Below are 12,411 nucleotides of genomic sequence, written 5' to 3' on the forward strand. Positions count from 1 at the left end.
TTAATATTTTATCTGATATTTCATAGCAGTTCTGATAAATCTTTCATATATTTCCGCCTACCTTTTATTCTATTCAGTTTTAACGGCGTCGGCTATTGTAATCGTTGAAATGACATTAGAGCTTGTATCGCGATAATTTAATATAATAGCTTCCTGCTCTGTTGTACAATCCCCTTTTTATCAGAATCAAATAATTTAATAAATTGTAGATTTTTCGAAGCACTTAAGAATTCTGATTTTTCCCAATTAAACATGTAAAAATATTTGCAAGTACTTAAAAAGCACATGATAACATTTATCTGAGGTATACACAGATGCTTAAAAATATTCTTGTTTCATATAGGTCGCATATAATTCGCGATCGAAGCATAAAAACAGCTTACGGATCGTAATGTGTCGTGCAATGTTATGAATTAAACATAAGCAAGATAGCGTCGTTAATTATCCGTTGTTTAAGATGTCATTAGCGTGGAGTCGAGCATTAACATTTAACGATACAGTTGGACTAATTGTGAGTGGTTAAACGAAACGTAATAAATTTTCTCGCATTAACGTCATATCATTATTTTCGGACTGCAATAGTCGTATCATCTCCTCCGCATCGTAACCTCGTTTCGCTGGAAAATATATCTATGTAATCCAACAGAGAAGGAGGTAAGAAACATTCTTATATTCTCTGATCATCGATTCAATACGTTCTCCAAACGAACCTCGTCGAATCGCTCGTAAACATGCTTCTCAATGTCGAGTTTCCACGCGATCATCGCCGATTCGAGCGCAACGGACGAGATCACGGCTCGCCTTCCTTCTTTCTAACGACCAAAAAACGAGCACAAAGCGCGTGGAGCTAACGGAATCGCTTCTCGATGGAAATGGTCACGCGTACACAGACTCCAGGGAGAAAGAACGGGGGGGAAAAAAGGGCGACTATCGGTTCTAGCCAAATAGAGTCGAACAACGGCGAAACGAAGATAGACGCAGGGAAACAGCGAGAAATACAGAGATAAAGGAAGTCGCACGGACAAACGGACTAGGAGAAAGTGAGATGAATCGACCAGATACAGACATTTGAGATAAACGCGAGAAATAAAGGACAATTATACGAGCAACGGACGAGTCGCATAGACAAAGAGGATGAAAAAGGACAGGATAGAAGACTGTTAATTCTAATCAAATAAAATCGAAAACCAACGGAACACAGACAAACGGGTAGCAACAGACGGAATGAGAAAGACAGCGAATGTCCAACAGAACGAAATAGAAGGAAACACGGAACAAGGTAAGAGCAAGAGAAGGGAAGAACAGGACGAAGAACCGAATCGATTCTATTCGAATAAAATGGAACACCGATCAAACAAAGATAAAAATACGAGATCAGAAGGAACAACAAAAATACCGGATACTGTCAGACAGGCTAAAATAAGGGAAGGCCAGGATTAAAGAAGGAAAGGAGAAGAAATATGTTGGAAGTGTATGTACAAAGAAGAGTGGCGTCGTGTCAGGACGACGATGGTACGAGAACCACGTTCGTCCGAGGCACGGGCTGGTTTCTTCCATTGGACGAGGAACAGGCCCGTTGCATCCATAATGCAACGACGGTCGGGAACGCCACCGAGGAAGGGAACAGGCTGCTGCTCCTGCTGGCGCGAGGCTCGCAGCCACACGCGGTGGTTCGTGTAACGGAAAGCTCGCGTCACCGTTACAGAGAGAACACACCACACGACCTAGGGAGAACAGCGAGAGGAAGAACGAGCGGACGAGACGAGCGGAGCGAAGAGGGAAGGAAAAGAAAAAGGAAGAGGAAAAAGGCGAAACGGGGCCGTCCGCAAAGGGAGTGCACAGGGAACCGTATAGGAGTAGTCCGCAACATTATATATACCGTTGGACTCTCGTTGGAAACCCCTGCCAGAAGACGTGTCGTTACGTGGCCAGGGGTTAGACAGAGATCGATAGACAGAGAGAAAGACTGATGAAAGGAAGATGGCGGCGAGAAGAAGCAGCGACGATGGGAAGGATGGATAGGAGAAGTACGCTGTGCAAAAGGGAGCAAGAAGAGTATAAGAGACCGAGCAAGGAGCAGTGTAGTTGATCGTAGCGTCTGGAAACGGGGCCCGATCGCCGGCACTGTATTCCGGCCACCGATGCGATTTTATGAAGCCCGTAACGCCATCGAACGGTACCGAAATTTTTCTACCGCGACAAAGACAATCACGGGAAGGACAATCACTGTCGAGCACGAATCGTCCTCTTATTGCAAGTGCAACTATATAACATTCAAGTATAAAGTATGATAAGGGTAAAAATATGTTTTGTTTATTATTTGTCTGGAATGTACGCAGTGCGTCTACGTTTGCAGGAACTGAAACCCAATCTGAAATTGATTTATCCGTATGAACCTGCAATTGTGCGATTTTAGAAATCTGTAATTAAGAAACAACTCGTACAACGCATTTGATATTGGAGATTTTGAACGGAACTCTTCCGGATGATTCCGGAAACGTTTTTGAATTTGTAATAAAAAAATACGCGAAACTAATCAATCTAGGAATAAAAAAGGAAAAAGGGTACTTTTTGGACAACTTTTATTTAAAAGCACGCCAGGGCGTGCGCGGTATGTCACCGGGCATCCGTAATAATTTTGATGTCGGACGACCATGTGACATATCGTGTATGTCATCCGAGTAAAATAGCGTTTCAGCTAAAATTTCAAAGAGATAAACGCGCAGGAGGTAACGATATTTATTTCAAGACTGAGAAAATTATGTAACACGTATGCAATTGGTATAAACGTGATTTATACTTGCAAACCAGAACAGACACAGGAAAAGTATAAAAATTTTACTAAAATATAGAAATACATTTACACATATGGTTAAACGAAAGAAAAATTGTTTAAAGTAATACGAATTTTAAATGATCGTCGCGATAATTTTTGGGAAAGCCTTCCAAATATAAACTTGGATTATCTCCGCAGCCAGTGTAAAAATAATTAATACTTTTCCGTATCCCTGGAGGTTTTCACTGAAAATACTGATAACATACGTGTGTTGCCGTTAAAAAAAATTGTAAAATAAAAATAACTTTAAAAAGCTAACTTTAGGAAGATCGCAGTGAATTTTCACACACGTCGATTTTCTGGTTTTTATCGTCACCTTACGATTAAACAGCAGAATATCGATCAGACGTAATTGGAAATGGAAACGATCTATCAGATTTAAAGAGGAATGTTTAGCCGACAAGTCGAAGTTTCGTGGAAGGTAAACGTAGCAATCATCGAGACAAGCTGTATTTTACTAGATTTTCCAAGAAGATAGATATTTCCAAGATTTCAAAGAACGCGAAAAAATACAGTGGATTACAAAAATTACACGAAAAAAAAAAGAATACAAATTTTTACTCGATCGATCGACAACGTACAAACTACAATTTTTAAACTATTTCTTTGGAAAAAATATAGCAAACGATCTTCTACGTTCTTCTCTTCTCTGTAAGCTTTATCACAGAGCTTTATTTATTTATTCTCTTTAAGCTGTAAGAAGATAGTAAGCACGACGTATTCAAGTGTTGAAAACTGTGCAGTAGTCAAGGCGACCCTGCCTAATCAACGGTGTGTGTATTCTTAAACGATCGAACTCCGTGCCAACACTCTCACACGTTCGCACGCCGATACATTGTAATTTATCGCGGTCCCGGATGGTCTGTAATTTCCAGGGACGATGGCGGAAGTGAACGCGCCACACCGCGCACGTAATGACGTATACTACACCACCGGTGAACCGAAGTTTTTCGGTGCTTCTTCATGGGAATTCGTTAAGGCGTACCGTATTAACGACGCCTTAAACGGTCGTGCACGAATAAATTTTCCCGCGTACCAAACTTTTTACCAGCGAGCTCGTTTCCGTCTTGGAACAACGAGATTCATCGCGGCCGAGCGTTCCATGTATGCAAATTAGACACGAAACGACGCTATCGTATTTCCCTACGTTGCATGTACTTTCCGCTGTTTTAATGCTTTTTTCCTTCCATCTTTTTGCCCCTTCCCCCTTCCCACTCCGATTATATTTGACAGAAGTGGCAGGATTTAGCCGAATTGATTCTCTTTGCGAGAGGCAAGTTGATTTTGTTTTTTTTAGCTTTTATAGAGATTTTTACCGTGAATTTTACTCGGCTCGTGTACACTGTCGTTCAAGAATACACGGACACTCGTTTATGTCTGACAGACTGTAACTTAATTGCCGAGATGGAAACGGGAAGATCCGGAACGATTTTATCCTTCGTTAAAATTGTCACGTAACGTTACAATGAAATTTTAGTTTGTATGTGTTAAGTGCGCGTTTCGGAGCTGTTTTATCGTTTAAAAGGATCACATTATTCTTAGTTTATATACAGGGTGGTTGGTAACTGGTGGTACAAGCGGAAAGGGGGTGATTCTACGCGAAAAAAGAAGTCGAAAATATAGAATACAAATTTTTCGTTCGAGGCTTTGTTTTCGAGAAAATCGACTTTGAATTTGCGTTCGGTACGCGTGCGGTTAAAGAAAAATTAAAAAAGATATATTTTCTATATTTTCGACTTCTTTTTTCGCGTAGAATCACCCCCTTTCCGCTTGTACCACCAGTTACCAACCACCCTGTATAAAAAAAAAACTAGAAAATATCCGAAAATTTACATTTTATGTGCTATACGTATGCACAAGCCTATCAGAAGTTTAAAATTTTCTCAGTTTCGTTATCCAGGTGTGCAATTAGCGTTGAATTCTTAAAAAACAGGTACTTTGTTTCCATAAATTCGCTTATTGAAAGGAAGTAAGCAATGGAAATTTCAAGGAAGATTTTGAAAAGTACTTGTTACTTTCCATTTAGTCAGAAGAGATAGTTTCGAGTTAATTGATGTGACTTTTGAACGTTTCACACATCTGTCGATTCTATAGAAAATTAGTAGATGTTACTTTTGGTCATTTGTTCGCTGTCAGTTCATATATTTTAATAATATTCATGTATCATGTAATATATATAAGAGAAAGCATAGGAGAATCAAATAAAGATGAGAATTACTATTAATGAATTAAATAAACTTTCCTTATGCATGCATGATTGATGCATTCGATCTTTGTATAGCTAACTAAAAAAATTTGGAATCAGTGCATTTTATAGCTTAAAATAATTTCTTCTATCTATTATATTATGAAATTCTAAGAAAAACTAATCTAAGATCAACTCTATCTTTAGATATACAAAATTAAACACTTGAAGATTTCTAAATTCGAATTCAATACGAAATCTGTTTAAATTTAAATAACAACACCCAATACGAATGAAAGACTAATTCACATTGCTTTTATAGCACTGAAATATACATCTCAAGAATTCTATTTCTATTTCAAGAATTTATCGATCGAACATACATAAATATAAATACCTAAGTGATAACATGTGGCACATAATAAATTGAATATATTCGAAGCAATTTCTAAATATACAAGGTACATTATCTCAAACCTACTGGACAACAAATTCTATCTTTCATCGAACTTTCAAGGAAGACAAAACAAAGACTTTGAGTCGTTCAATTTTTTTCTATATTTCACAAGTTTGACCGCGGATGTTCGTGCATTTATGGGAAACTTAATGCTAGAACAACCAACGTATACTTAAACATACCACGTACAAATAATTATCATGAAACCGGTGCGATGCTGATAGAAGGGAATATTTCGGGCTACTTTTAGAATTTTAAATTACTGTTGATCGGATGACTCTGCGATTACAGTTTCCACTGAGAATTTCATTCCTGCAATCATAAATATTTATAGAAATATAAAGTTACGTAAACGTTGATGGTCTGCTAATATATTTTTCGGCCAAGGTTTTTCGCGAATGCCCATACGATCCCATAGGGTTTCCACTCTGTTTTGCCGAGTGAAATATCCTCGGATGTTCGCGGCCACGTACTGAACGTCCATCAATTCGAGGTACTCCCGTGAGGAGAAAGTTGGTTCGACCGAGCGGAATTTATAAGCAGAAATAGAAATTGTGCCTCTGTTCCGCGGAATATTACCGAGGCCTGGGGTGGTAAGTGAAATGTTAAACGCTGTATGATTACGAACTGAATGTACGACCAACTATAAAAGATTTACGTTCGCGATACACAGTTACAAACATCGTGGGTCTCCCCCGCGTGAAAGTCGACGGAGAAAACGCGACGAGCGCAGATAAGACGCTGCGCGATTCGTCGTCGTGACCAGATGTATCGATTGCAACCGCTTCATAGGCGAAACTTATCTTCGGTATCTTTTGATTTGCCGCAGAAGCGAACCTTACGTAAGTGGATGAAAAGTATCGCCATTGTTTAGAGTTTTATGGTATTTTCTTTGGACGTAGATTGGAATTCCATTTGCACGTACATGTTAAGTTACAAGTAGATCGCCGATGTTTCTGCATTTGTGAGAAAGCAGAAGCTTTAGAAATCCACGGGATTCATATTTCATCGTTAGACTGCTGCAAACTTTTCACTTCGTGGCAATTTATATTTTAAATGTCCATTCGCGAGATTCGAAATAATTGACGTTTCTGATCGACTAACAACTGTAATTTAATAATTTAATGTACACGAAGAGAAATATTAAAGTATCGTTCGTCCAACGAATTAATTACGATTCTGAATAAAAAGTCTTGAAACACATAAAACACTCGTAATGCGAAAATGTAAAACTACGAAACTCTTCGTAGATCAAAGGACTGTCAAGCGTAGAACGAAATTCAAATAGAAAGGATATTGTCGAAGCTGTACGTTTACTCGATCCAATCCAAATTGACGTGATTAACAATTCAAGCCATTTCCTCCGCTATGTGCCAAACAAATTATGGTCAAATAATTCGGAACGAACGACACAAACAACGAATTAAGCTCGTAAACCGGCCAACTTACAATTAGTCATTGGTTAAGTAAATTATTTGTCTTCTCACGCTGCACCCGAACCTGGCCAGCGTCGTACTGTTTCCAGCGTCAACAGTTGTAAAACAGAAAACACGAGGATCCGTTACTCTGTTTCCGTTTCTGCCGTCGCAAAAACTTCTGCCATCGCAACGTGGACGATCAATGTTCCAATTTCTTTCACGGTTTATCTACCATGATTGGCGCTCACAGAAATTTATCGTCTATTTAACAGCGAATAATCATCGAACCTGATACTCGACGTTCATCGAACCCCGATGCAGTCCGGTGTTATTCGTCGATGAAAAATTTATGTTACTCGTCAATTTGTTAATCCAACCCTGGAAAGTTAATCCTGAACTGGAATAAGCGATGAAATAGTTAGTAGCTCTATCTGCGCTACGCTTTCTTCTTATACGTTGTATCGCGATAGAGCGAGGAGAAACGGATGTATATCGACTGAAAACTTTCGACGAGGACGCACGTGTCGCGTCATTCATCGACTTTTGTCGTCGATCGTTCTCAAGCGAAATATTATTATTTTCTCGGACACATACGCCTGGCAAACATCGGTCCGACGTATTTTCCTTCGTCGGGAACGTGATACATAAATTTCGCGAGAGTGTGACTTGCATATATTATTCAAGAGCGCTTTGAGCGGCCGTGTTCAAAAGCTTGCTCGGAAGCCAGTCAGCAAAGTAAGCTCCCTCTGTTCTCCTTCCTTCCGCGCCTTCATCCGCGTTCCGTTCCTCCCTTGTTCCGTTCATGATCTCCGGTTTGTATCCTCGAAGTAGGTCGTGCTACATAGAATCAGCAAACTTCAGTATTTTTCAACGAGACTGCTAGTTCATCGTACGTTGGCTCGTGTACTTCCGGGAACGAATATCACGTTTGGCGGCTGTTATTCGCGTTCAGTTCAGAGTTATTAGCGATGGAGTTATTGAACGGTCTTCGAGAGGTTCCTTTGTGAGGCGCACAGGAGATTAATCTTCGGGGAGAGTTTAATTAAGAGTCGTGTACTCGTTTATTTTTCGTACGGGGAATTCTGTTAGCTAAATAAGTTGAGAATGTTGCAGCGAGTTTATTCTTTGTCCACTTTCGCGTTCTTTATTTTATAAAACATTGGAATTTTGTATTATTCGAGTTAAATCCATATCGACCGGGTCCATAGATTGGAAAGTAAAGAAGGTGAGTTTAGAGAATGATACAAATTTTTGGATTATCTGTCACTCGAATTGTGAACTGTTTATGCTGATATTAATCGTACACTAAAAACTTTCATTGTGTGGTGTGTGTGTGTGTGTGTGTGTGTGTGTTGAAGACTGAATAATAATATAATATAACACGCTTCATAAATCGTGAGCATGATTTTCATGACGAATACCACACGCAAAAATTTGTACAGAAGTTGGTCCTTGAATTTGACCTAGTTTTCAACTTACAATTGTTTTTATGTCTTTGTGCAAGCTACTCCAAGTGATCATACTAGTACTATAAACTATTCAGCGACAAATATAGGGTGTTGTGAGAGACAAGCAAAAAAAGTCAATTTTGCTGTTTTAAATAAATTGCACGATAAACGCACGTTAGTATTTTTATAAAATTTTAGAAAATTTGGTTAAAAAGAAGATTGGACGCTTCTGCAAAAGTTCTCTTCCCAGACAAAAAGTTCTCCTGAAGTTTCCGAAAAATACGAAAGAATCTTTATTGATATGCGTTCTAACTCTATACATACTGATATTCTTAAAATATTCAAAGCCTTCGTGTTTACCGAGAGTAACGTTAAAACCTAGAAATTAAATCTATAAAAACTATTTCTGTCGTGTTACGTTTCTCTTGCAACGATACATGCAAAATTCTCGAAATAATATTTTCATTTATTGCCTGAAATAACACAGATATCCGATGTTTATAGAACTAACGAAACACCCTGTATATCGAACAATATCTTCTCGGCAGAAATCTCTCATAACCAGAGGCTAGATTAGACTTTCATATCAACTTCGACTTTGAAAAAAAAAGAAAAGAAAGAAAAAGAAGAAGAGAAAAGGAAAGAAAATGAATAAAGTTGGGAAGAAATTTCCACGTTACGTGAGAATGCTGCATAAACAATCAACAATCTGTCGAAAGGCAATTCGTGGAAAATAGAAACACGCGGCTTGATTGACGGTGGGTGTAACTAGCGAATAGGCAAGAAAGCCAGACAGGATTTCCTGGCTGCGGATCAACGCCTCGTTACATTCTAATTCATTACATAATATTATAGTGAATTAGATGCAGAAACGTAACTTTAATATGATAAATTCCGATCGGCCCGATGCGATATGATTGCACTTTCACGAGCCAGTCTCTTAACTCGTTCCACATTATACAATTACGTATTACGTGTGTCCAGGATTACGTGAGTGGCATATCTCTGCCGTTCAATTTCACCGAGTTTTTCATCGAGATATCGAAGAAGTTTGTTTATTTCAATTCCTTTTTACAACTTCGTGTATACAGAGCGTCGCACCTGCTGTATATATATCGTCGAACAATAGCTGAAAGCATCAATCGACGACCAATTATAATTAGGAGCCCGTTTCAGCGTACGTGTTCGAAGATCTAATGGACGTATTTAGATTGCGGTTTCACGTACAACGTCAGCCATACAACGATTTGACAAAGGCACATAATTTTGCATTAAAACGATGTTCGAACGTTGCAGAGTTTCCGAGGACACGCGGAAACATTTACGTGGAAAAAGTGGCTCCAGATCTTCTTTGGTGTACGCGATCCATTAGATCGATGCTTTCTAAATTCTACGTCAAATTATTACAAATGCTTCTTCGAATGAACTATCTCTATAATTAGACACACACACGAACGTATTATTCTCTCAGCTTTTGCTTCTTCTCGAACGTTAAATGCTACAGGATTAAAGTGTTCGGGTTAATAAAAGGCAAAATATATTCGTTGTAAAAAATGTACATACAAAGATGTTTCTGCGTAACTAAAATTCGATTACCGAGAAATATTCTTCAATATGCGTTCTCTCAACGAGAGTTCAAAATTTCCTTAGCAAAATCCCATTTTTGACGTATGTACAACATACGTATGCACACGTACGTACATATTCGAACTCGAATATGCTGCAAATTTGGTGTACTGTGAAGTAAAATGTCATGTCATATTGAATTTTCATCTTAATATCACCGATTTCCAATGTAATTAAAAAGATTACGCAGTTGCATTGAAGAAATCAAAATCAAACACCAAATCTTGAATTTGCTCGCCGTGTACAAACACGTCTTCAACACACACATTTGTTACGAACGATTGAAAAATCATATTGGACACTATCATAACGAACATCCTGTACATATAGTAAGACGTAAAACTTCAGTGTATCGATTATTATATTTCCTCTTAATCTTCCAAACGAACGATCAAAAAAAAAAAAAGAAAAAAAAAAAGAAAAAGGTACATTACACAATTAATCACAATGATCAAACTTCATTCAAATCTCGATGTAGCAACTCTACATTCTATATACATACGTACGTAGTTGATCATCGTGATCGGGAAACGGTCACAACCCGCGTATCATCAATTATATACTGAATAATCAAAATATCGTATAATGGTTTGTAAACGAAAGGTTGGCCATCAATAGAGGTCCAGCCCCCGCCGAACAGCGAAATAAAACTGGGAAATTATTAATCGGACGAAGTTCAGCTCGGGTTTTCAAGCGTTGAACGTTGAACGCTCGGCGTGGACTGGCTCGTTTTAATGCATATTCGATGTCGAGCCGAATAGCTAGCTGGTGCACGAGGGTTACACACATCGATTCGTCGGGTCGTCGTCGCCCTGGCGTGTAATACCGACGATTCGCTTGCTTGTTTACCAGCGCCGGAAACTGATGTATTCTTGCAAGTACCAGCTGCTTCCTCACGCGGAAACACTTCTCCGGCAAGTGTACGCCGTATAATTCTTCCCGTACGAGCACAGAGGTTTCGAGTTTTCGAACGTACCGAAGTCTCGTTTTCGATGAAATTTCGAGCGGTTCGACAGTTGATTTGTTAAACTCGTAATTTCGAGTTTTCGAACGGGCCGAGTCTCGTTCTCGGGTAAACTTTTTTCATTTTAAAGCTACTTTATCAAACTTTTGATCTTTAATCTTCGATGATGCATGGCAATTATCGATAGTTGGTCGAGTTTGTATCGGAATGACCGTCATGGAACGTCGCCAGTCTGCGTCTGCATCTGTATCTACTTGTAACGCCTGTTGTTTCTGTGAACTCTATTTTTGACCTAGACTTGAATATGCTACGAGTCTCTTCTCCTGGCTTCCATTCCTCTTTCATGATGGTGGAAGATGTACGAAATTTCTAATTCTCTGCGGCGAGACGCTGATTAATGAGAAATTAATTAGCTTCTCGAACAGTGGCAAAACTCGCGAACAATAATCTGTCTAAGTTGTTAGCGAGAAACAGCGAAAATTCCAAGTTTGCGCGGCTACGAATAAAAATAGACGAAATAAGAAAGAAAGCGTCTGTGGATCTTAATTTCAAAAATATCGAAAGGTAACATCGATACAAGAGCGGGGATTGATACGGTGAAAGTATCTGGACACGGATAAGGATCTTTCAATTCAACTATAAAACACTCGTAAAATTGGCGGTATATCGAGTAATATTATCTGTCTTTATCGATCTAATATACTAATAATATAATCTTTTATATAAGATATAATAATACTACTAATATAATCTTTTTTTATCAAAATGTATTTTCGTTACGTACCACATTAAAATTTAACAATACTGTTCGTCGTGTGCAAATTTAATTGAATTTTCTGTAAAACGTACGAATTAATTAGTCGCGATGAATAATTAGCAATATACGGAATAGGAGATTTATTAATTCAAATAATATTGAACGAAGCAATAAACTAGAATATCGCTTGTACTCGAACATTGACTCCGTGACTCTCAATTATCCATACACGTATTTATAAATCTCTAATGTTTTAAACATTGAACGTTACTTATCTATGGAGCTAATCAATTTTTTCTATCTAATCTCGCGCTAACATACATTATATTTCCGCACGAACATACAACACGAGATTTAAAAGAAACATAAGATTCATCGTGTTGATTTGTTCATAGAAATTTTCAACTATTAAAAATATCTCACGAAAGGAATTATGCATAACAAGGATTACCTTTTCTTCCGCTTAAAGAAAAAGATTGTTTAATAAGTTTAATTTTTTTTAAGTAAACAACACGCTAGTAACTTGATTACATGCTCAATTGCACGTAAAAATTTAAAAGTAAAACTAGCAAGTTGGAGGAATACTCAAACTCAAATGCTCAGCAAGGTATGAAAATGTTACAATTGTCTTTATTGTTAACAGTTTAACCTCTGCCGAAGTTCGCTCCATATTAACATTTTTTTTTTTTTAAGATATTAGTCGCTGAATTTTCTTTATAC

General features: G+C 38.1%; 1 protein-coding gene across 3 annotated transcripts in view; it reads right to left on the minus strand.

The window, feature by feature from the left end:
* Eip78C (Ecdysone-induced protein 78C) overlaps positions 1–12,411 on the minus strand; it is a 140,529-nt gene that overhangs the window by 31,733 nt on the left and 96,385 nt on the right. The window lies entirely within an intron of this gene.

Source organism: Bombus vancouverensis, chromosome 2 (genome assembly GCF_051014615.1).
Source record: "Bombus vancouverensis nearcticus chromosome 2, iyBomVanc1_principal, whole genome shotgun sequence".
Classification (NCBI taxonomy): Eukaryota; Metazoa; Arthropoda; class Insecta; order Hymenoptera; family Apidae; genus Bombus; species Bombus vancouverensis.